This window comes from Macrobrachium rosenbergii, chromosome 57 (assembly GCF_040412425.1).
Source record: "Macrobrachium rosenbergii isolate ZJJX-2024 chromosome 57, ASM4041242v1, whole genome shotgun sequence".
Lineage (NCBI taxonomy): Eukaryota > Metazoa > Arthropoda > Malacostraca > Decapoda > Palaemonidae > Macrobrachium > Macrobrachium rosenbergii.
The window spans coordinates 10,356,260-10,383,998 of NC_089797.1; the positions used below are offsets into that span (position 1 = coordinate 10,356,260).

The 27,739-nt window shown below is 35.5% G+C and overlaps 1 long non-coding RNA gene across 1 annotated transcript; it reads right to left on the bottom strand.

Moving 5' to 3' along the window:
* On the bottom strand, window positions 1–27,693 carry LOC136837087 (uncharacterized). The gene is made up of 8 exons (XR_010852580.1): window positions 27,409–27,693; window positions 27,045–27,223; window positions 22,853–23,064; window positions 19,695–19,870; window positions 16,646–16,791; window positions 13,790–13,934; window positions 9,334–10,553; window positions 1–7,871 (listed from the first exon to the last, which is right to left on the bottom strand). It is a non-coding gene; the product is annotated as an uncharacterized lncRNA (long non-coding RNA).
* Window positions 27,694–27,739: the final 46 nt, after the last annotated feature.

A 27,739-nucleotide genomic window follows, 5' to 3' on the forward strand; every position in this document is an offset into this window, starting at 1 on the left:
TTCGTTGTTCCATGGTTTTTATTTCTTTTGTACAGTCGTCATTCATACAATACTAAATTTTAATGCACAGCTTTATAACGCGTCACAACCTACGTAAGGTAGTTACTTTGCTGTTACACTTACAAATTATTGTGCTTAGCAATTAGTAAATTTGTTTTGAATGCTTTTGCTGATGGTAACCAATATATTTACTTACCAGAAGAATATATGAGTTTCACTTCAATGACAGTAGTCATAGGTACGGACCTTCACACGGTATAACGGTTCTTTTTATTCTTTAGACATTTCTCCACTTTTTTTTTTTTTTTTTTTTTTTTTTTTTACGGTTTGTAGCATGCCATTTGTGACATGGTATGGCTTTTGGATGTTATTTTGGGTTCTGGTTTAAAGTCTAAATAATTTTCCCTCTTTTAGCCTTTCAGTATTCTACTACAATACTGGCTCTTACCACAGTGCAATAATTTAGCTCATATTGGTTTCCATCAGCCGAGCAGTGACGTCAGTGCATTTCATGCGGTGTACTGTAAGCATTACTCAAGGTTCATTGCAACGTCTCTTCAGCCAGTAGCTGCAACCCACTTCATTCACTTTACTGTACCTCCATTCATATTTTTCTTCCATTTCGTTGGCCACCATCTCTCTCAAATTTCATAGTGCAACTGTGAGGTTTTCCTCCTGTTACACATTTCAGACCTACCTAATCTTAAATTCCTTTCCAGTGCTGAATGACCTAATGGGTTCCAGTGGTTGGTCACTGGCCTAAACTCTATCAGCTAAAGACTCCTGGTTGAGAATGTTAGGTGTGTTACACTTAATGACATTTGGAAGGCAGTAATTGATTTGCTTTGTTGCCAAGGCTGGCAAAAAAGGAGATTGTGGAGAGGATAGGTATGCAAATTTTAATATTTGCATAACTACCAGCTCTACAAACTTTTTCTGTCATCTTTACAGCACTGCAAATCAATCATTGCTTTCCAAACAGTCACAAACAACTCAACAATGAGCACTAACTCTTGCAACACAAGACTGCTTTCTTTAACTAGTCAGAGGAAGACAAGGTGTATTCTTTCTTCCTTAAATCTTCAGCTGAAAACCCTTATAGCCAGTCAACTGACTAGAAACCCAAGAGGGCAACAATGGGAAACCACCCTGCAGAGGCAAGTAAAAGGAAAAAGGTGATAAATAAATATGAGGGAATAGAAAATAAAACCGATAAAACCAGAATTTAAGAGAAGCCTGCAGAAAGCAGGAATGAATTTGCCCCTTGCCTAAATTACTGGAAATCAGATTCTACAACCGCAGTAGAGCACACTACTTCACCTTCTAGTTGTACACATGATAAAACTACCAGTGTAGTGTTTTTCATCGAATCGAAATACCAGAGGTTTGGATACTGGAAAATGTGGTACTGCAAAAAATTAATCAAAAGTGAAGTTTCATACGCAATAGGCTAGGTTTACCAAGGTAGAATGAATTTGGGAAGCTTTAACAAAATTTGTCAACAAAGGTAATACCTCAACATTATAGTTGGATCAGTTATTCATGTACTGTACAGTAATCCTCTTCTGAGATACTGATCTGAGAAATCAATGGCATTACACCAAATCACAAAAGAATTCATTACAGCACTAAAGTCAGCAGGACCAAGGGAGAGAAAAAAAAAAAAAAAAAAAAACTGTCATAAAAGATGAGGTACCTGTCTTGAATGCATCATGCGGCAGGCTAAAAGGCCAAGAACCAGAACTAGAACTAGTGTACTATGATAAAAATTTAGTGGGTGGTGCCTGCTGATCAAAATACCTAAGAAAGGTCTGGCTTGTAATTTATGAAAAATTGGCTATAAAGGCAGGCACTGGGGCACTTTCAGCCATTTATTGCTTTAAGACGGGAAGAGGAAGGTGGAAGAAAGGAAGTGGAATTGAGGTAAAGTATGACTAAAAAGTTGGTACAGCTAGGAATCAGAGGCCCTCTTGATGGGCCATAGGAACAACTTGGGGGATTCAAACTAGAGCAAAGCATTCCAACACAGATCTTAACTCAACAAAATCTCTGTTAATGAGTTTTATCTTAAGAGTTTAATATGTTTAAGAGAAGGATTACCAAAGAGGTGGGGCTGAAATGTAGCCCTTGACATGAAAGACTTCCCTTCAACAACAGCACTCACAGATGATGGGCCACTGCTGGTAAAAACAACCCCTACACCCTACAGCCTAAGTACATAGCAATGCCTGCTATCCCACAAAACAGCAGGCTACTAAACAGAGAGAGAGGGGGAGAGAGATATTAACACCCCAATGTATTACTTATCAATAAAACACAAGACATTTTATTTAAAAAAAAAATGATAGAACATTCATTATTACTGACACAACAATTGTCATCCACAACCTTAAAAACAGGAAAAAATATAATTAACTGTCACTTTTGTCACATGATCTTAATATTATACATGTCAACTTTACATCCTATCTACAAAAGAGCATCCATTGTTCTTACTGCATGAGTCAGGGTTCTTATACTATATACATAATGAGTAGGCAGGCATTCATTATCACAGTCATTAGTCCGCAAGTGATTTTAACTACAATATTTCTTTGAGATGTGAGAGAGAGATGGAGAGGGAATTATAATTACAATTATCATAATTCAGCTTAATGGAACTACAGACTTACAAAATTCTATTTCCCCCTAATAGAGCTCACCTGAAGTTTGTAGCAAATAGAATGAAGGGACTACCAAATGAGGGGAAAAATACTAATGGTTGCAAAAATAACTCAGCATAGAGAGAGAAAGAGGTCCTTTATAAGGGCCAAATTCTAAGGATTAACTAAGTATTTCACCCAAGTCTAAACAATTGTGAAAATGTTCTTTTAAAAACAAAATTACTCTTCCTACACTAAACCAATACTTTTACTTGTCCAACTCAGGTGTAGCACAAAGTTCCAGACATCATACTCCACTGTAGATGAAAAAGAAACAGCTGGGTCCAGTAGGTTGGTATATGAAAGCAAAGGACTTTTGGGTTACTGATGGTTATCTTATTATTAAACAGTTTTAACCATGCAAACGAGTTAACATTCTCAACTGTCATAGAGCTGGCCTGAAGGATTTGCTCTTGATGAACTACAATATATTGCAGCTTCTAAAAAACTTAACTGGATTAACTGTCAAGGTCAACAATCCTGACAATTTCTTCCAAAGATTAGTTTCCTTTCTTTGTTGGGTGGCTGAAAAATGGACAATCACCAAAGGTGTTTGACTGAAAGTGTTTATCTGGTCAAGGATTTTGGTCATAAGGATTAATCATCAAGAGACCATAGGTCAGATGAGTGTCCAGTTCAAAGACAGAATAATATCTTAATGTGAAATTCCTTCTGGTGTGAAAAATGCTACAATACTGCAGTTCATTTTAATACTGCAACATTGATTATTTGACAATTACACTGATGGGTGACTGATTATTCTTGGCATGTAGGCAGATCCAGTAGCAAGAGAGCCAAGAGATCATGAGTGCAATCTGCTACATGTAATGGGTTTATGTATGAAAACATGACATTTGTTATTCACTAGCTCACAACTTTAACCTAAGTGGAAGGGCATCGAGCTGCTGCAATGTAAACCAGGTTAAAGGCCATTAGAGGCCCAAAGAAAGAATGAGCCATAGACCCTATAGAAACAGATCAAGCTTTATAACTCTAATAAATATTTTAACTATCCCAGTGAGAAAATATATGGCTTACCTGAAGAGTTTGTTCTTAATGCATATATTAAACCTGATATTGCAGTTCCTTAAAAATTCAATGATGGATAAACAGAAATGTTTAGATGCTGAAAAAATTATTTCTGAGGATTTGTTCCTATATTTTGTATACAGTTGGATTATGTTTGAGTGTATGTGCTGTTCTACAATTGGGGATTGAGTCAGGTACGTTATTTACCATGTACACATTACTTAGGATTTTTTTTAATCAATTACTGTCACAATGTCCCAAAACCACATAACAGCAGTTGGCAAAGCAAGAAACTTCTGTTCAATAAATCTTCATGATAACTAATTCACTACTAAGAAGTATTGAACCCATGAAAAGAAGTAGGGCCAACCAGAATCCTGGAATGGAAACAGACAGCTCAGCTGGCACAAAGACCTGACAAAAGGATTTGGGGCACTACCTGGATAAAGTTCCCTGGCAAAGAATGGCAGAAAGGGCATCAACAAGCCCAAGTAGGTCCCTATTGTCATAGCAGGGAAACCAATTCTACCAGAAGATAAAGCAAAGGAAAGAAGCCAAAAAACCCCCAAGTCTAGACCACTTCCAAGGGAGGCTGATCAAGCAGTTCCAAGCTACTGGTCATGGAAAAAAAAAAAAAGATCTTAACTGTTCTTAAAGAAGGAGCAATTGCAAAGTAGACCCTGCTTACCCAGCTCAAAGAACTAGAAACCGTTAAAGGTCATTCATTCCACAGAAAAATGCCTAGCAGACACATTTTCTGATTTCTCTCTTCAATTTATTAATAACCGCTCAACCATAGGCTAGATTCAGTGAGTAAAAAGTGTTACCTTTCTAGACAAAGTGAAGACCAAAGTGTTACCTGTCTAGACAAAGTGAAGACCAGACATAAGAACCCCTGGATTTGTGGTTCTGAAAATTAAAGAATGACAGCAAAGGCGAGGCAGGCAGTATCTACACTCACCAATTCTACAGCATGACCACAATTACTGCTGTAAGCAACCAGTTTTGATAGGTGGAAAGGTCAGAGAAATCAACTTGACAGAAGGGACTGGACTAAAGAGTAAAAGCAGTTTTTTCCCCCCCTGTGGAATGGATAATTACAAAGTTCATTCTAAGATGACTTTGTCATAGTTGGAAGGAGGTTGGATCTACTCTAGTTGAGTGATAAGCCACAACATTTAAAATAAGCTCATGAAGCTGAAATCGTAAGTTAGCCACTAGGAAACCAGGTAACCCTGAGGGACTTTACTCACATGCCAGATACTGAGGCCTGGTGCTTTTCATTCTTCATCTACAATGGTTTATGGTGTACATTAAGTCACACAACATATAATTTGGCTAAGCTGAAGTAATGCCTTTATGAATAAACAGAAGTTGATACAATTTGCTGCTGCTGAAGTTGATACAATTTGCTGCTGCTCAAAAAACTAATTTTAAAACTCTCAAAATTATTGGATTTACCTTGACCCACTCATTACAGTTAACAGATTTTAAAAACCATTATCACCAACACAATACTATCCATGATTATTAATGTCATACATAAATGCAAGAAATGACTCAAAGCTAAACGTACAGTAGATGACAATGTGAAAAGAGCCACATTGAAAAATTACATTAATCATAACTTAAGAAATAACCAACATTACCTTTACCAATTTGTTACTAAAGTGTAGTCACTCAAAAATGTTTTGCAACAAACTTCAAAAATTTTTGGACTGCAGCTTACAATAGTCAACTGGCACTTTTTGGCAACGCCGTCGTAAGTGCATGAAGCCACCACAGACAATACTGGTGCGTCAGAGAAATTACCTCCTGATTCCCTTAAACCAAATTTCATTTCCCTCTATCATTATTATAATTCCTTTATTTAATCACTTATTCTCTCTCTCTCTCACTCTCTGCCACTAAGTACCCACTGGGTGTTACCAGATTTTCTCCCTATACTTTGACATTGGGTTATTTATGCATGAAGAAGAAAGTATCTGAATTTATTCCCATAAGATGACTAATTACAATTTTTTATTTGACTCTTTTACCCTACCATCATGAGCAAAATTTTTCAAAATGTTTCATTATTTTTCATAATATGGAATTTTCCTTCGCCATTCTTTTTTATATATTCTTAATCATATGATTAATAACCAAAATCAAATACAAAAAGGATATTTCCTTGTATATATCAAATGAATAAATTACTGTTAGGTGAGCAAAATCTTCTGGAACATGTTGCAACAAATTTTTGAGTGACTATACAGTACTAAGAATCAAATAAAATAAACTATAAAACATTACTGCAAATTGCTCCTTTAACTAAACAAAATAAAAAAAGGGGGTAACAAAGAAGTGACAACATAACATAATGAAGGATACTGACATACACTATTCCAGCACAAAAATATATAACAAGGAACATTGACAAACTATACAAGTACTGTATTAGTTTACCAAGACCACAAAGTCACACTGATAGACCACAACAGTGCTTGTCTGAAGATGTTGCTTGAATTATTATTCCCAAAACACTTAACTCTTAATGAGCTAGCCTGAAGAATTGTTTTTATTAACAAAAAGAAATTTTACTTTATATATTGCAATCCAAAAAAAATTACAACTGGGAAATTATAATGTTGTGGTTTCTGACACAATCTGTTTTCAAACCTTGACACTTAAAGTTGGCTAAAGTTTGGACATTTGCAAAGTGTTTCACTTATAATGCTGACCTGCATTCTCTGTATACAGAGAATGGGTACTGCGAGTTACTTACTATTCATGGGTCACAAAAAATCTAAAAGTGCTTAACTTCTAGAGCTGACCTGCCTTCTCTGTATACAGGGTACTGGGACTACTTGGAATGGAATGGAATATACAAGTTAAGCCAAAGACCAAGTGTTGGGACCCATGAGGTCATTCAGCACTGAAAGAAAAACAGAGTAAAATGGTTTTAAAGGTTTAACAAGAGGAAAACCTCACAGTTTCACTATGAAACAATTCTTAGGAAAGGGTGGAAAGTAGAAGAAAGGGAATATGAACAGAGGTATACAGCAATGAAAGGGGTCGCAGCTAGGGTCCGAAAGGATGCTGCAAAGAACCTGAAGTAATGGCTACAGACTGACAGCACCATCGCCCTTAACACGTGGGCCATATTTGTTAAATATTCGTGAGTCAAATGAGTGTGACCAGTTCAAAGACATGGTCATGTTACTCCAACATGAGTTTTTCTTTTATGTTCACATGGGCAGGAATCCAGCCTATTTCAACATTTACATTAGCTCAGACACAGTGAGAGAAAGCAGCCTAGTATGGATAAAGACAGCAATACGTAAATAAAATATAAAAGAGAAATAAAGAAAAACAAATGAGATAAAGCAAAATAAATACAGTGTGACAAATATCAAATAAATTATGAAGTGAGACTATGTTAAGCAGTTAAACAAAAGAGTCTTTGCACCAAGTTTAAATTTCTGAAGTTCCAGCTATTATACTGCAGGATTAGGAACATCATTCCACAAATTAGTCAACATGTAGAAAACTTCTAGAAAACTGGATGGTACTGAGCCTCATGGAAGAAAAGGCAAGACTGTTAGAATTTACAGTACTGTATATATATCTACTATTATTTAACAGATGGTATAGTCTAGAAAAAAATTGTTGCAAATGATGATCAGAATTATGAAAAATTTTATAAATTATGCACGAGTTCACTGAATGACAGTGAATGAGATTAATACCAAGATCAGATTAGCAAATTTAACAGAAGTTGTATTTTTGTCCAACAACGGAAGATTAAGTCAGCTACTGAATACAACATTCAGTATGGCCCATTCTTTTTAGTCCAAACCTATAATGACTAGTGAAATTAAAATTTAGTTGGAATTAGTACATGATGAAAATTCAAAACATGAAAAATAATAATTTCCTCTGGATATATGGGGTTTCATAAAAACTTTCTACACCTGCAATTCTAAACAAGTTGTAAGCAGTTAAATTTCATAACTCTGTGTTTGATCCCAATTGTACTTTTTGGGGTTTACTTTCATCCCAAACACCTGCAATTCCAACTAAATTTTAATTTCATTTATCAATATAGGTTTGGACTTGTAATACCGAGTTAAATACTATCAACTGAAAGACAATCATCTGGTTGTTATTTTGGTGATATTGGATCCGTGAAAATTAGTTATCCTATTTACAGATCTGGGTCCCGGCCATTGGGTAAGTTTAGAAGCCTTTTAAATCCCAAGAGAATTAAAGGTCTGGTTAGGGTCACTATTTCATTTTGCATTCATTCTTAATTTCCATTTCTTTTCGTATTCTTACCGTACAATATGTTTTTCTGATAGAGATGGTTTGAATAACAAGAATTTCGTTGATGGCATATTTGTTATTTTCAATCCATTGCAACATTGACTTTTGGACGTCAATTGTGTATTAATACCAACATGCCAAATATTTACAAGTGATCAATCATCTGGTTTAAGTTGCCACCAACTACGTGTGCTGAGAGATGCAACTGTTGCGCTCTGAGTGAAACTATTACTTGCAAAATATTATATCAAGATTGATGATGATGGCACTGACGACTTTGTTTTGAAGTTATCTGATGATGAGGAGAGGGAGGAGGAAGAGAATGAGCATTTTCGAGATGTAATTGCTGTCCCTGACGTAGCTTCTGGAGATATTGAAGCTGCTGGTGCTCATTGTTGCAAAGATCACTAGACAGGGAATTCTTTTACTATGATTTGAGTGTATTCGACAGCATATTTGCAGTTTGAATGAGGGCAACATCCAGTGCTCAAGGAAGAATGCATAAACCACGAAGAGGATTGTCTTTCATCTTATGGCTTGAAAAAGATACACAATATGTTTCGAAATATGTAACAAAACAAACAAAGGGTTTGGTGGCAAGATACATAAAGATTGGAACATGATATCAGCTATGCAGCAAGTTCTTCTATTATGAGAAAAAAATCAACAACAGATGAAAGAGAAGACCAGGAAAAATGCTGCATTCAAGAAAGCAAAGAACATCAAAAGGAGGTTAGTTGTCACAAGAGAAAGTGGCATTCACTGATTATCCCCAAAAATAATTTAAACATCTTTAAGTGATAAGTGTTTTTTGAGATCTCTTAAATGAAGTCCATCTTTCCAATATGCTTCTAAAAGCAAAATAAATGGTTAGCAAAAACTTTAGACCCTTTTCTCATTCAAATTCCAAAAACTTATTTAGAATGGACAAAATCTAAAAGCAATTTGAACAAAGATAGTGAGAGGCAAATTTATTTTTCTTTTTTTCCAAGATTTAATATATAATTTTATGGTATTTTTTATTGCACTTTTAAAATATTTTTTAAAATAGCATACATTACATATTAGATTTTGACCGTTTTATTTGATAGTGAACTAAACTTTCTGCTATTACTTTTGTTTTTAAATTGAATGATAAATAATGAAGGAGATGTACTTTAAAAAAACACAAAAAATGTTATGTTTAAAAGAAAATATTAAAAAAAGTTTTCATCCAATTCACCTGGCATCTTGTCAAAAACCTGTAGAAGTTTGAACACCGTCACTCAAAATTAATCCCTGACCCCGCCGATACCCTTAAGAAAAAGGAGCAACTGCTGAGTCAAAACAAAGTGGAGATTTTAGTTTACCGGAGAGTGATTCTTTTATGACCTGAGTGTATTAATTTTCAGCTGAAAAAATTGTGAACCACAGCTCTTAGCTGAAATGCTGTTTACTAAAACAAGGGTTATGGCAGATACAAGGTTAAGAAATCTGTTAAAATTAACAACTCCAGAAAAAAGCTATATGTTAGTTGTCTCAGGAAAGCAATGAACAAAGTTACCCAGACCAGTAATTATATAGGGCATTACAAACATAAAGGGCATACATCATGACATATGTGGGAGATCCAGAGAATTTGAGATAAATGAAGTCCATCACGGATCAGCACAGACCCCCTCACCGTTAAAATCATAGCTGGACAAAACTAGAGCAATGAAGAATGAAGATGTGCAAGATGACCCACTGTAAATAGCTGAATCAAAGAAAGAGGTCTTGAAAGATTAATGATTAAGGATTGAAAAGCAAAACAAGTAAAACTAACTTTAAGATGATGGGAATTGAAGCTAAGGATAAGACATAGTCTGAATTACAAGGAACTCAGGCAGAAGGTGCATAAATTACATGACAAGGGAGAAAATTCTTTTGAAACCAGACAAAGGTGTGAATAATAGATATGGAAATTATTTCAAAATAACCATTTATAGGATACCCAAACCAAAGACTTTGGCATTAACCTGGAGTAACTCCAAGCTGGAGGTTTAAGCTGGGTCCCACCACAACAGTGATGGTACTAAAGATTCTCTTCAGCATCCCTCTGCTCACACTCTACAGCAGTTCCCTTTGGTCTTTTCTCACTCATCTTCCAATTACTCTATTGTTCCATTTAGAATTTTTACAAAGAACAAATCCCTGAAGGAAGTCTAATACGTCTAGCAGTGTGATGCAGTGGTCTTGTTCAAGTAATTAATTTTAATAATCATATGATTTTATGGGAAACTTGAATCCTGTTTCTATGAAAATGGTACATGTGTGTGTGGATAACATATAAGCAATGTCCCTGTACTCTTCCAAATTGCACAGCCCTTATTTCTACACTGTTCATTGCACTAAGAGCCAGGGTACAAGTTATATATCAACCAGTTTTGTTTCCATGAGTTAATGAGCCACAGAAGGTACACAATGGTTACTGATGACAAACTTGAAGTCACTGATGATAAGGAGGTACATTCCAGTATATATATGGGAATCAACCTGTAATGAAAGAAATGACAACTATAATTTCAATCCTGTAAGTTGGAAACTTTCATGTAACACAATGATGAAATTATCAAAAATACTCCCACTTGAATAACATGCTGACCAAAAATTTTTAATTTTCTGTTAACATCTATCTGAATACAACTACCTTAGCCAAAACTCTTCCTGCATGCAAAATGGTAAAAAGACATCTACAAACCTCTAGTTATACTTCGGCTTAATGTCCAATGGATTTAGGCAATTAAGCAATTCTACCTTACAGCTCCAATGGATGAGAAAATTCAGTAAATTTTTTAAATAAATAAATTATTATAACATCCCCACTGTAAAGGTGCAGCCTCAACCTGCATTCTCATTCTCAGTTTGGTTTAAACTGCCTGTATGGTTTGTAGGTCAAGGGTTTCATAGTATACTGTATTGCTTCATTTCTTCCAGAGGGGGGAATAGCCATGAGTGTCATCACATTTCTAATACTTAAATGAATATATACAAACATTTAAACAACCTTCCCTGATCTCAATTGGATACAGAACCACCCATTTTCCATTTACAGATGAATAGTATGCTTTAGGCAAGGTCTACGGGAAATGAAAATTCAGTGCCTTCAGTACAACGGTAAAAATAATTTCCTTTGCATGAGCATTTCTGGAGGCATCAGCAAAATCCGTCAACAAGTAAATGAATTGCAATGCTTAAAGATGTAGTATGTCACCAATGTTTGGTGATATCAAAGGCTGCTCCTAATTCTCAAATTTTCTACAACGTTGTCAAGGGTAATTTATAGGTTTTTAACTTAACCAAGGTCTCAGGCAACAGTGCTGCTTTGTGTTATGACTTCTTTATAGGTAATGTACTCTTATACTTTAACACATGACGCTTGCATACAGCAGTTATCTACCCAAGTACCTAACTGATATAGTCAAATGAGATATGTTATTTATGGCTCCTGCTCATCATCAAGAGGCATCATTAGTCTCAGGATTGAACATCTTTTGTTATGAATGTATTAGTATTCTGTATAATTTAAAAATTATATCCATTGCAGAGTTTGCATGATAATGGACCACTTCACATCTGACTGGGTATTTTCTATGACGTCATCAGAAAGTATTATAGCTGCTAAATACTGTGCTTCTAAGAATCACTCTTCTGTACAGTAAATTGTGAGTGTGGACTGTGTAAAACGTCAATTTATCCTCAAAAGTTATATTAAAACAACACACCTCAATAATAAATTCATTAAAACACTTGACATAGTATGTAGTTTAACCAGATCACTGAGCTAATTTACCAAACTCTCACTGGGCTGGCCTGAAGGATCTGTCTTTTATCACATTACAGCATAGCTTTTTAAACTTTTATACTGTAACTGGACTAACAAAAATTACATGATACCCATGCATCTGTACAACAATTAAACTTTAATCATAAATTTTTTCAAACTCTGGAAATAATTCAAAGGTAACATTGTTACAATTACTGCAAAACCATTATGTTCCTTGTATGCTAGTGCCAGTTAAGAGAAAACAAACCATAACCTGAAAAACCCTCGAACTAGCAAAGGAAAGGTTAGCAAGGGCCAAACCTCTGACTGCTTCAAGGGATCACCTATCCCACACATTCAGCATTTACTCCTAAACAGTCTGCACATCAAACACAGACCAATCAAAGAGGATGAGATGAGGGTACACTCTAACAATATTAGAAATTTTCGAACTCAAATTAGCCACTCAAATACACCTTTCAACAGTAGTGTCTGAGAGCACCCTCAGTGGGGACTTACATTCAGGGTGGTTTATAACAGTAGACAGGTTACAGCAAAAACCAAGGTTTTAGGGACACCAACCCCTTGAATCTGAAATTTCATAAACAATGTAAGGTCCCTAAAACATTGGGGCGTTCAACCATACAACTAGCATGCAACCAGTAGGTTTCAGTGCAAGTAAACTGAACTTTGAACATCTCTGAGAGTAACAATAATTATCAATTACTTTATACAAAAAAATTCACAACAGTAGCCTCTTCTTTACAGAAAGTATGGTCATAAACTTAAGTCATAAATCCTGTATCTTAGTTTTTTGTGTTGGGAGTATTGAACTGTATATGCTCCTAAGCCTTCACATCTAATACTTTACAAACTCTTACACAGTCGACTTGTCCTATTTCTTTATTACTTACAAACTGTACCTTTGATGCTAACAATGGGGCAATTACTGTATCCTAAACACAGCCATTAAAAGAACAAGAATAAAGACACACCAGCAGAAAACCAATCTTCAAGAAAATTATTGATGACAAAACCTAGAATACTCCTAGGAAGCCAAAAGTACACTTTAAAGTTGAACATTACTAAAGGCACTTTACATCATACTCTCAATGTAAAAGCTGTACATTCTGTTAACAAGCCAGATTCATGGGTATATTTCCTTATATTCTAGAGTTGGATGCATAATGAACAAATAGCTGGATTCCATAAACCTATAATTGTTTACTGGACAATACGCGAACACTGGATATAACTGAAGTTGAAAAATAAACTTGTTTCAAATGCGATGCAAACTGGTGTAATGTCCAATATAAACAGTTTTCCTCAAAACATGGAGCATTCCCAAAACTGTTAATATGACTTTCACCTAATACCAGCAATTCTGCAAAACAGCACCTTTATTTCTAACTCACATGCATCTTCAGTCAGAACTCTGTCTTTTCATATATTAATTCATTTGATTACAGAGTGCATTTATCACTTGCAAAAACTGCACACCATATTGCATCCAGACTATTTCCCTAATAATAGGTGTTCATGAGGATAACGTTGCTCCCACGAGACATGAAAACTATAATTAGCTTCATGTACTGTACTGTACTTGCCTTTTCTTCCCTTCCTAGTTCTCAAAATTCACTTTAAAGGCTTCTTCCCACATAATCTGTACCACAAACATAATTCTAAATATAAATAATTTCAAGGAAGCAAACATGGGTTTAGCAAATATGGTCTAATTCTCTGCAAACAGTACCATATTATAAACTTCGAGGTATGACCTCAGCTAACATCCAAGCCATACCTAACTCATATTTCATGCTTCTCGACTTGCATACAATGTAAAATCCAAATTCAGTTTAATAAACTAACAATGCATCCCTCCATTAACCACCAAGAGTATTACTGGGAAGTGAAGAATACACTTTAAAGCTAAATGTTACTAAAAGCACATTTTAACCATACTCACAATGTAACAGCTGTAGATTTTGTCAACAAGCTACATTCATATGCATATCTCTTTATATTCTAGAGTGGGATGCATCAACGAACAAACAGCTGAACTCCACATGCTATAATCATATAACGGTACACTGCACTGCCACAGGATATACCTGAAATGGAAAAGTAACTTTCAGACCTTCAAATGAAACTTAAGCTGGAATACCTTCCACAATAAACAGGAGAGAATACAATTTTAGTCCCCTTTAAAACTACATCTAAGTAAGCAACTACATATAAATTACTGAAATAGTCTAATGAGACCATAGTCACATTTTGTGACTCAGGGCCAGTCCAAAGAATTTGTCCTGAAATGTGAACTGGAAATAGTAGTAGGGTAATGCTACGGAAGTTGGAAGGCTATTAAGTGGGACGAGACCAAGGGAACAAACAAGTAAAGGCTGACAGTGACACACCTCAGGTATAAGAAGGGACACTGCGAAGAACCTTCAGTATCATTTACAGCATGCCATGCAAGGCACATTTCACGTGGTAACTGCAACCAGAGAGAAATGGAATAAAATTCAATTGATGACACTTGGGACATCTGTCCATCATAAATGCAATTATTCCTTAACACAATGAACAAAAACAATACTGGACTAGCTCCAATAAACAACTATCTACCAGATTCCAAACACCAGCACCAAATCTATTCCCCTGCTCAACCCCTCTTCAAAAGGACAAAATGATCATTATGCATACTGTATTCCTATTGTAATCAAAAGGACAAAATGATCATTATGACTATTGTAAAGTTTATTGTTGTGTATTAAAATTCTAGATAGTAGAGCACCATCTTTCCCGTGCCACACAAGCCTGTAAATTTATCACAAATATTCAAATAAATTTACTAAATTAGTCCATACAATTGCAACCTAGGAGTATATGTTCATCTTTATTATACAGCATATGCAGGTGCAATGTGAAAGCATTCACTATGTTATGAAATCACCTACTGGCCCTATCTCGCACACATTTCTATGTCTTACTGAACCACTCCTCCTGTCATTCTGAATTACTGTGATACACTTATAACATGACTCATGATATTATGTACTACACACATACATAAGAAACATATCAGGATGCAGTTGTTTATTATCCCTTAGCAACAAGACAGCTGTGGATATAGCTTAGTACTGTGATGACAATGATTTAAGGATAAAACAAAAAAATTACCAATAACTTATTGACTGATAAAAACAGATAAATATTCAATTACCATTTACTTTCTGACAACTATTTCAAATTTACTCTGTCTTATAAACCCAGTTATAATCTTGCAATACAGCTGGTATCCTACACTTACATTAATTGAAACCTAAGAATGCACTGTCACAGAACAAAGGTTATCATGATTATTGGTCTTCACCTGTCATAGAGAATTATGGTAATGCACAAGACCCATCTCCTATTATTAGTCAGAGCTATTTAACCAATTACACAAAATATAAGTTATAAAACCCAACCATTTCATCGTTAACTTCAAGTGAATACTCTAAAGAAACTTTAATATTAGACTCTGATGATATGATAGGCAGAGATCATAATATAATGACAATATTCATAAACTTTTTTTTTATTTAACTAGGCTAATTTAAGAGTATTTGTACACTGGTTTAAAAAGAAAAAAATTCAGTATATACTGTATGATGAAAAATGCCATCTATTTCAATACCTGAATGTTGGGAATTATGACTTCACTGTAGTAGGCCTAGTCCATCACACCAGCAATACAGTCTTGTAAACAGCCTAGTTTTTTAACTACTATACATACCAACTGATGCTTAATCCAAAGTCTGATTTTGGGAGGTTTGTTCACAGGCTTCTGAGAATTTTTAGCTTACAGTACTTGAAAATATTTCAAAGCACTTTGGTTTACTTGTAATTTCGTATTTCAAATCAATTCAGTGGCTCCAGCCTACATATTTCACTACTTATACTCTGCAGCAACAGTATTTCACTCAACCTCTTTCATTTTTACATAGGCTTAGGTTACTATTATGGTAAATTTTTACTTAACCCATTATGTGCATGGGTTTTCAAATGACAAATATTTATAGCTTTAGGGTAAACTCAGGGTATCGTCCTCTTACAATCAACATTTCATGCCATACAGTTTGAATGAATTTTACAGAAGAATGAATTTTGCAGAAAAGTGTTTAGATCACTTCCTTGAGCCATAAACGACTCATGACAACTCTTACAGCAACTATAACTAATCAGTACAGCCTGACAGGAGAGAGAGATCAGTTTGCCTCGAGATGTCGGAGGGGGAATGTTATCCACCATTCCCATCCAAGGATGTCTCGTAAATATTTAACAATAAATATACTCAGAATTTGTTACTGATTTTAGTTCTTATCTATTATGATATTATGTGAACCCTTTGCGTGAGCTATTGCCATTTAAGAGACAACAAACCAAACCTGAAAAACACTTTGACAAGATAAGGAAAGGTTTGCAAGGGCCAAACCTCTGACTTTTTCAAGGGGTCCCCTATCCCACACACTCACCATTTACTCCTTACTCCTAAACAGTCTGCACACTAAAGACAGACCAATCAAAGAGGATGAGATGAAGGTACACACTAACAATATTAGAAATTCTTGCACTCAAATTAGCCACTCTAATACACCTTTCAACAGTAGTGTCTGAGAGCAACCTCATGGGGACTTGCATTCAAGGTGGTTTATAACAGTACACAGGTTACAGCAAAGTCCAAGGTTTTAGGGATGCCAATCCCTTGAATTTGGAATTTCATAAATTTCATTTCATTTAAAGGTAAATGTTATTAAAAGCACATTTTAACCATACTCACAATGCAACAAATGTATATTCTGTCAAGCTACATTCATAGGTATATCTTCTTATATTCTAGCACAGGATGCATCAACAAAAATATAATTGGACTTCACATACTATAATCGTATACAGTACTGTACACTGCACTGCCACAGGATATACCTGAAATGAAAAAGTAAGCTTTAAGACTTTCAAACAAAACTCAAACTGGAGTAACTTCCACAATAAACAGAAGAGAATACAATTTAGTCCAGTTTGTGGTCTAAAACTACATCCTAAGTATGCAACTACATAAAAATTACTGAAATAGTCTGAGTCCACAGTCATATTTTGTGACTCATGGCCAGTCCAAAGAATTTGTCCTGAAATGTGAACTGGAAACAGTAGTAGGGTAATGCTACAGAAGTTGGAGGGCTATTAAGTGGGATGAGACCAAAGGGAACAAACAAGTTAAAGACTGACAGTGACACACCTCGGGTCTAAGAGGGGACACTGCGAAGAACCTTCAGTATCATTTACAGCATGAAAAGTGAGGCACATTTTACATGGTAACAGCAACCAGAGAGAAATGGAATGAACATTTTTCAATTAATGACACTTGGGACATTTGTCCATCATAAATGCAATTATTCTTAACACAATTACAGTATTTCATTTTAGACTTTTAAAATATTTTCCTTTGCTTTAATGTATACTGTATATACTTTGAATGTTTCTGACAATCATTTCTTTAGCAAATGACCTAACCTAACCTAGGGTACCAGGTCGTTAACCTAGTGCAAGACACTAGGTTAAAAAATTCCATAAATTTACCCCAATCTGAATGAGACCTATTACTGGGATTAAAGGTTCTTGTATTTCACGCATTTTTGCTTTCCCCCAACCAAAAACAACACTTTCCCACTGTGGTCCCCTTAGGTGTACGACATAAGGGTAGGGCTCACTGCCTTTAAATGTACTCATCTACCAATTCAATATCAAAAAACCTTCAAGGCAATTTAAAACATACCAAAATTATATTTTTACAGTTAATGCAATGATGGTGTCTAATATTTTTTAACTTAATATCATATATTTTTGTTACTGATTCTTGGAAATAATGTCTCGCATCTTAACAAATTAAGAGGAACAGATATTTGCCGATGAATATTGTTCCTTGTTGGTCGCAGGATCGTTTATGCTGCCATGTCAGTTTTTCTGCTGATGCGTTTTTGTTTTTGTCAATGTTTTGGGTAAAAATGCCTAATCGCTCTTTTGTTTTTCGTTATGAAATATTTTCAACTGGTTTTTGCTGAAACCTGATTGGGGTTTTGTTTCAAGAATATCCATCTGCGATTTTTTGTCGGCTTTCACAAAAGTATTATGTTCCCTTCGCCATGGATTTAGTACTGGCGTCTGGGGTGGGTGTTCTCTGTCTTACATTTGAGGCTATTGGTCGTTTCCATGGACATTACAATGGAACTCCGAAACAGGTTGTGAATACTGCTCTGTCTTGTGAACATTTAGTACTACCATCTATTTAAGGTTGAATGGACGAAAAGGGTAAATTACAGGTTAATTTCACCAAAACTGCGCCAAAATTAAAGGTAAAATTTCGTTCCTGTAACCCCTGGCAACCAAAGAACTGTAGAAAACCGCTTGTCAGAACATACGAGCTTGCAACAATCATTTAAAATGTGCATAAGTTCTACCCGGCGTTTTCAATTGAGCGGTACCCAAGCCATGTCATCTCTAAATCTAATCATTTGGGTAGAAATAAAGGTCAGATTCGTTGAAAGTACACTATTTAAGCTATGGGAAAATGTAATTTTATATTGGAAATGTGAATTTGACCGAAACTGTAAATTTACCCCAAAATTATATTTTCCATGACAAAATGCAATGATGGTTCAAAGTAAAATAATACCATTAGCCTATTGCTGATTACTCGGAGTAAAATATCTATATTTACTAATACGGGAAAAAAATACGGTAAAAGTTCACTTCCGGTCCGAACTCCAATTCCACGTTTTCCACAGTTTTCTTGCTGTTTTCGGTAATTCTAAGTATTAGCTCCGCGCCTGTTTTTACCTTTTCAACTGTTTTTTTTCTACACTTCTAGGGGTTCTGATACTGGTTGGTGCATCTGTTTGTTGTCGGCCAAATGTGTTTGGCCGTGTTTAGTACTGGCCCGGGGTTTGCCATACATTAACAAGTTATGGCACTTGCCAGACGGGATATGAAACGTTCGAAACAGATGTACCCGCGCTCTGTCTTGTGAAGATCGCAGATGGAAACCCCTTGTTGGATGGACTTCAGGGGTTAATTACAGGTTAAGTAGACTCGAGTGCCAAAAATTAAAGGTAAATTCATAATTGGCAACTAAAGAACTGTAGAGAAAGTTACGTTAGAAGGCAGTCGCCGCCGCGGAGCTACTATATAGTTCTACCCTGTTCTCAATTGTCCCGTTCAAGTTTTCAACTGATGTAAAGTTTCCAAACCTCAGGTCGCAAGCATGTTTACATGCAAAATGGGCGCCGTGTTTAGTACCAGCCCCGTGGGGATGTATGTAAAACATAAATTTCCGACGGTAAATACCATAAACATAACAGTAAATGCGTAAACGTAAACGTCAATACATTTTACGGATGTTACGGCCTATGCTAAGTGACTTACATACTTGATGGGATGTTCAGACAGGAAACAAACGTTATCCCAAAATACCATCATACCATAGGCCTCAGAGGCAGCCCTCTACTGTGGCCTTAAGTGGGCTAACTCGGCCAAGGTAGAGATGGGTTTCAGACCTGGGCTACACTATAGTTTACAAGACTAGCTCTCATTGGATTGTGTTCACCTTACGTCACCCTAACCGCCATGCCAAAGACCAAATTGGGTTACCTGGAAACTTGATGACCTTGAGGTAATGGCGGCCCCAAATGCCGGCAGCTAGCCTACGTAAAATTAGTTTTTAGGAAATTCTCGATTAAATTTTGGTTTGGTGGTGCCAAACGCTTGCTCCACGAATGATTGAAAAACAAAATCAGTTTCCATGCTGGAAACATTGAAACTTCGAAGAAACATACCTTTGTAATCAATTACAGAAAAGTACAACCACGTCTCTCCTGTCGGCTTTTATTGCTGGAACTTCAACCGGCAGGTTACAACTCCACTCGTGGCTGTCTTCCAAATGGTTTGAAAGCAGTCTAAATAATTAGTCGTTACTAAATGTTCACGATGAAAAATAAATACCCTGGTCCATCTGGAGAATAAAAATTGACTTTGAACGTTGCAACACAGCCGAAGGCAGCAAAGGAAAAATGGTTTCAAGACTCAGCCAATGTTGCCACGTCATAAAGAGCGTTTTCCCCTACACCAGTGGCAATTTTCCCTACTTTCCCCTAACCACAAAACAAGGAGGCATCATCAAATGTAACAATGGGATAAATGAAGTATTACATTTCATTTTCAATTCATATTGAAAATGAACATTCCAGATTTTAGGTACAAAAAAAATAACGCTTAAAGAAAATATGTATGAAAATTGAATGCATTTATAGCAAATGTAAACAAATAGTAAATTTTCTTATTACGACAACATTGATTCAACACTGTTAGTCACAGAACTTTGTTTACTTTAAAGAGGAAAAATTAGATTTTATAAGGAAAATTACAAACATATACTGATTTTATAATAAATATAAATAGATTTTAGATTGTTTTACTGCAAAACTCATGGATGTAACAACATTATGAGAAAGGATTGTAAGGACTGGGGTATGAGTGATATACTGGCTGGGTGTTTACTGGTTTATTGGTAGTTCCTTACTGAGATTAATGTACACTCGGCAAGAAAAGTGAAGATACAATTTTCATTAGATTTCGTTCATCGAATTTCAATTTTTCTCTTACAGAAAACACATAATCTCAGTAAATTTACTCTAGAATATGAAAATACTATGCAAATTATATCATATATTAAATCTACAAAACAAAACGTTCAGATACTTAAAAACACCATGCATGTACGAAGTAATCAGAATTTCTCAGATGACTTCGTTATAGAGATCTAAAAAAGATAGTATGTGGATATCTCGGTTAGTACTATTCATCAGAACGGCAATATTTACTCGTTTTCCGTTATGAACAGGCTTATTATTGCATCATCATACGAGGTAATGATAATTTCTTTAATTTCTACACATTCATGTTTGTATTTCACGGTGTTAAAAGTCAGCTGGAATTAATGGCAGTAAATGTTGTGACACCTAGGGTAGGTTGACCAAATGTATTTAAATCCGCAAGGGCGTTCTCTATGATGTGAAGGGCAGCGCAGGAGCTTCGGGGGAAAGACAAGTAACTGGATGTTTCTTGACGTTGCCATAGGCCATTACTAAAACATACTATACCAATATAGTGTAGCTCAATCTCTAAAAGAGAAAAACAATGAAATGAGTAGCTCTACCGATAGGCCTAGGCTTACACAACAGCAACTCTCTCTCTCTCTCTCTCTCTCTCTCTCTCCATTGCTAAAACATACTTTACAAATATAGTATCGCTCATTCTCTAAAAGAAAAAAAAAATAATGAAATTAGCTCTACAGTACACATAGGCCTAGGCTTACACAACAGCAGACTCTCTCTCTCTCTCTCTCTCTCTCTCTCTCTCTCTCTCTCTCTCTCTTTCTCTCTCTCTCTCTCTCTCTCATCATAACAATGCATTCGTTCCTTTTCGTTGGACATTGCTCAAATTTAACTCTTGATTTCATTATGGAAGATCGCGTTTCCGATTATGCAAGCATTCCGTTCAATGTGGTGTCATAAATTCATTTGTGTAAGGTTGCTTGGTAAGTTACGTCGAAAAATGTTTATTTTGCTCAGAACTGTCGTTGCAAATTACAACTTGAACGAATACTGTGAAACTTACTAATGCATTTAAGTATCAATGATTTCATTATCGTAGACTATGATTGAAAGTTATAAGAGGTCAAGCAAAAAACAAACACAATAAGACGGAAGCTCCTCCCCTTTCTAAAGTTGCCAGATGTCGCATTATTGAGCAACATATGTCCGAAGATTTAAAAAAACTGTATCCTCACTTTCCTTGCCGAGTGTACATGTTGTTGTTTTAGATTTAGCTGGCCTTGTGCCAGCACGGGCTCTTGCTTCTAGAGCAGCCTGTAACTATATGTTGATGATGAGTCTGTGAGATGGGTAGGTTAATGAAAACTCTATTATGATACATGGAAGTGATTTTGGTGGGGGTGAAATTTTGAAATGAAAAGGTTTAACAGGCAAGGTTGCAACCTCTTTGAACCCTAAGGTACCCATCAGATGAGGATAAAAGTACGATAGCAGTGAGTGTTGGCTAGTGAGAGAGGCCAACAGATGGAAAAAAGAAGAATTGAGTAGTAGGCACAGGTAGCTAGTATGCTAGTTCGTGGTGATACAAAAGCCATATTCTTCGAAGATGTTATTGACGCGTGCGAGCGGTAAAGTAGCGTCTACACACAGACAGGTAAAACAGAGACAAAAGGTTCAACAAACAGATGGCGATATTGACACACATAATAAACGTACGGTGTTAAAACATACGTCAATGGAAAGGACAGGAAATTCTACATAGGGCTAATTGCATGAGATTCGAGACAGATTAATGAATACAATGCAGTAGCATAACATATGTGGAATGGAGAGACGTTTGGCGTCTTCACAAACAGAAACATACATACAGTTTGATACATAAGATTCGTTGGAACATTATGAGTACATGATTAGAATGCTTGCATGGCAATGCAAGTAGTGGTGATTGTACATAAATCAAGATAACAATGGTTAGGGAGAAACAGACGGAAATATTGTATGGTTGAAATCGCGTTCTGCCAGAGAAAGAAAGCGAGACGCTTGCTTTGTCCTGTCCACTCCGATGGATGACGATTGACGAACACACGAACACACACGTGTTTGGAAGAGACAGCGTCGGGCTCTTACAGGATAAAGGAACTCTACTCAAGTAACCTATGAAAATACATTTCTAAGAGAAACATTAAAGCATTTATAGTAAACGTAAATAAATCGCAGATTATTCTATTACAGCAAGCATTGATGTAACATAAAAAAAAAATCCTTCAATCACTGAGAATTTAATTAATTTCACTGCATATTTTCGAAGTACCTTTACTTTGAAAGATTTTTTCTAACTACCATTGCAACAGCATTCAGTTCTGCAATAATCCTACAGTCACCCTTTAGTTCAACAAACATAGTCATTAGATGATTTGCAGTCACTCCTTTAGCAAAACGCATATGGGAATCGGATTTCGTATGACAGATGAGCTCCGATTTTCCAGCTACAATTTCTGTATCCCATATTTTGCAATGAGTCTTTCCGTCTGTCGTGCTTTCCACCGGATAACATCCTCAAGTCCAGCTCTCCTCTTTCCATTCCTTCCTATATCTGTAGGCACAATATCCTTTTTCAGTTACTTTATGCATAATTACAGAAATCCGAAAACAACGCCTATGTGATTAATAATAAAGCTCCTCTCACAACCCTTATTAGGAACTGGCTAGACTGAAGCTAAGCTGAGATTCAAAACCACAAGTCTGAACCTGAAAAATACGATGTCCCTTAGAATGAGCAAATACCGAGTTTTTATTACTATCATTGTTATCTTGGGGTGTTTAATATTTTTCACCGATACTATTTATATTAATAATATTTCTATTTGTTTTATTTAGAATATTAAAAAAGCATATTTATAAGGGAACTAAGTGAAATTCCCCTACACCCCCCAACACAACGGTAATTTTCCCCGTAGGTTTCCCCTACCCCCTACGGACACCAGATTTCCCCTACCGTTGGGGAATACCTCTAAGTGTGGCAACACTGCGGGTTACACCTGAAGAGCCATGAATTACAACTGAACTGAAACCGGTTAGCTGGCTTCTTTTCTTATACGAAAAAAAACTCCGCAGGACGCCATGTTTAGCACCAAAGCCTCGGGATTAACGTTGTAAAAACATAAACAAAAGACGGCCAATTAATCATATTATATCGGTAAATTTTTCAAGGTACCTCATATACACAATTTTCAACAATTTTTGGCCAAAAAAGTTATTAATAAACGACATCTTCGTGCGGTTGTCTCCTCCACATTTACCCTGGTTCATTCAAGTAAAGCATGGTTCTGAATTCCAAAGTTCCGCGTAATTAGTGCAACTTAGAACAAAAGAACCAACATGAATTCAGCATTGTCCCCATTTTCACAATTCCAGATGAAAACAACAAAAGACGTTGAAAATATGCTAGCCACTCAAACACACCGGGGCAACAAATAATGAATGACGAAACAAGAACAAAAAACTTCGAAAAAGTTCGAGTTGGTAACAGCATTAATCGGTCTATAGCACGGTAACACGTATATTTGGAATAGATTTTAGTATGCTTTTCTTATTAACAATATTAAGGAGAGTGAAAACAGAGCAAAATTAAATACAGTGCAGAGAAGTGGTTGTAAAGTAACAAAAATATCTGATAAATTATTGGAATTAGTCTCTGGTTTTCAGAGATATTTATTTATGAAAATAATAATGTAAACAGCGAAGTAAATAAACAAGTGATGTACATTTAGCATATGTGTGAGGTATGCAACGAAGAGCAGAACTTCAAGAGGTATAACAGCGAGGAGCAGAGCTTCAACAGCTAATATATCTTTGGTCTACTCTAACAATGGCGTCATAAAGCACATCGTAACAGTCTACCCTGACTCAATGGCCAAATGGTTAAGAGACAGGAATATTTCTTATTTTCTGTAATTCAATTCACAGGTAACCACCCACCATAAACATTTCAGGATAAGATACAGAGAATAACACATGAATATCGATGCTACAGAGTCCAAAAGAGGTGTGTCATCAGCAAAGATGCTGCCCAGTGGAGATCACAATAACAGTTGAAACTTATGCAGCTAGTAATGATTTTGATTACAAATAGCTTTCCTCTTTCGAAATGATGGACTCCCTTGGGACTTTGTGCTATTGATTTTAATGTATTATTCTTCGTACTTAGGCCTGAAATTGTCATGGGGGATATAACAAATGGCATATCCATAACAACTTTACAAATATTCTTGCCTATGTTATATTTGGCCAATGAAAGCCAAGGTAACCTCAGGCAGGGTTTGGTACTTTGGTTGGCTACGGTCCAATGCACCCCTATTGGGTGATTTGGGTTCGAAAGTCCACACCAGGTCTCTATACATATATATATATATATATATATATATATATATATATATATATATATATATATATATATATATATATATATATATATATATTTATATATATATATATATTTATGTGTGTGTATACCCTAACGTTATCTCTGACATCGATTGCATATATATTTGTGTTGTTCTGAAATTAATTTTCACTGGTCTAGAACTAAAAACGAGATTTATAAATTTCCTAGATTTATAAGTACTAACGGATGTTAACTGAGAAAAAAAAAATATTAGCCTACGTGATTCTGTAATCACGCAAATGAGGTTGAGACGGAAAAGAATTCTATGGCAAAGTTATTATAGGATTTTCTAGGCACGCAAATGATGCTTATGCAGAAAAATCTATGGCAGAACTAGCAATGTGAAACCAACTGCATTTTGAAAATTATTCTTTCGTACAGTACGGAGTATTATGATATTGCAACCCTGTCATTATAAATGTCTGTCATCACATTTTTTTTTTATTTTCCAGTTAGGATAAGCAAAAATAACACCAGCAAGCTGTTTAGTTTTCTCTTCTTTCGACAATTGTGTCCTGTACATAGAGTTTGTTCTTATCTACCCTTCCACAACAACTATTAATTTACATAACTTATGAGGTATCCCCTAACAGTAATACAAGATTTTCTCTCTCATAATTAAATAAAAAGTAATAAAGTATCTTATCTTTTTGAATTTATAACCACTGGATACTGTACTATGGTGCAGTTTCTGTAGAGGATTGTACTAATTAAAGGTCTCGGGGTAGAGGTAATTTAACTTAGTCTCTGCTGAATATATTTTCTTTGTCAAATTTACCAAAGAAAACTAATGAGTATTTTTAAGCGGTAACTTATAAAGTCTTATACGTGTCTGTATCATAAGCACACTCTAATTTCTACGTAGGAATCTCTGCCTTTGAAATGTGTGGAAAGTATCTTTATTAATTTGAAGACAATTGAAGCCTTGTAAAAATTACTTACTATAATACCTGGGTCTCTAGAACCGCTGAAATAATAAGTTTATCAGAGCTTTGATGGGATTTTCACTAATTTAACATTTATTTCCGTCGAGAATGCTTAGTTAAGGCAGCAAATTCATGTTAAGACGTCAATGTTAAAGCGTTAGGACGGACGGGAATAAAATTTTAAATGGGAATAAATTTGAATATAAGAAGAAATACTGTTTCGGTTGTTAATCGGCAAAGATTTCGATATCGATTTCTTTTTTTATTTGATAGAACACATTAAATTTTGTTATACTGTCGTGCAAAAACTCGTTGTTTAACTCGACAAATATATAGCTATATAGTAATGTTCATGTTTATTAAATTTTTTGGAACTGAAATATTATCGAAAACATCTTTTGTAATCAAATGTAACCTAAATTCATGGGAAAACTGAGAGAAAATTTCATAATTAAAACCAAACTAGAAAAACCAAGAGTAACACTAATCAACAAAACAAGTAACAAAAAAGGAAATCAAGAATAAACAAAATTTAAACAGGCAAAATAAGCAGAGTAAATAAGCAGAGCATTCCCAGGAATGTTACTCAGAGAGAAGATACAGAGAATTAATTACGAAAGAGAGAAACAAATGAAGGAAGCAAAGTATGGACACGTAAGGAGAGCAGGAACCAGTGTAACTGTAAACACGACAAAAAACCGTCTCATCATTGAAATTCAACTAATTCTTCCTTCTGGACCGTTCGTAACGCTAGCTCAGTTTCATCCTTTTTCTCCTCATGCATTTTCATAATTACTTCAACTAGACATTACACGGCAACTTTGACAAAAATTACACCAATAAACTTGCCTTTCCATCTACTCAGGACTGACACGAAATCTAAGGAACTTTTTCTCTGCTATCGTCTCTTTCCCAAGTAGGCCTACACCTGTGAAATTCCTATTTGGAATTAGTATTTTTAAAGTCAAGGCCCTTTCTGACCATCACAACACAAGACTTACTCAGTTCTCATTACTCTACAAGAATACCATACACACCTCTGTCAAGTACCTTTCCATTGAAAGCACCCAGTTCATTCCCCTTTCACATTCGACAAATTCAGCAAGATAGTTTCCAACTTTCCCTGAAACTCTCTCTCTTCCACTGTCATTCTTTCCCATTGTTGGGACATTCACAGTGAATATCATACTGAATGTCTCTTACCTCATTAAATTTTACCCTAGTGTGTGAACATTTTCTAGAGCTTCATAGCCTCTACACCCTGATTTTGAAGATACTACAGTCAGCAACCTCTCCTTTAACTCCTCCGCATTTCTCAGAAGCAATCACTATTTTATTCTTTCCGAGGCTTGAAGGTAAAGTATATATGCAGACAGATTCATCTGAAACAATAACGTAATTAGTAATCTACCCCCCGCTACGGTCGCTCGAAAATATCACGTTCATGAGATAATTTGCTAAAATGGTGATCATGATTATATCTTAATCCTTCAAGACAATAGTAGTATTTGCATGAGAGAACTGTGTATACGTCTGTATCAGCCACACAGGAGAGTTGCTTACTTACCGCTGATAAGCTGAATAAGGACAGGTCACGATTCCTAATATGCAAGTGTCCACATTCCACGGTGCCTTAGTAAGTGTGTTTAAGTGACAGTTTAGAACAAAATCATGAATAAATCATTTTTCTTGATTAGAATACGAGTTATTTTTGCTTCTGAGGAAGCATTCAAGGCAAAATAAGCTATTATTAATCGGGATACGGTTAGGGAAATATTTTTAAAATTTTTTTCATTGAATGCAGGCAAATAGGTACCAGATTGGAAAATCTGGTGGTATACAACATTACTGATATTAATGGTGGGTTTCCTTTAAGATATATATATATATATATATAT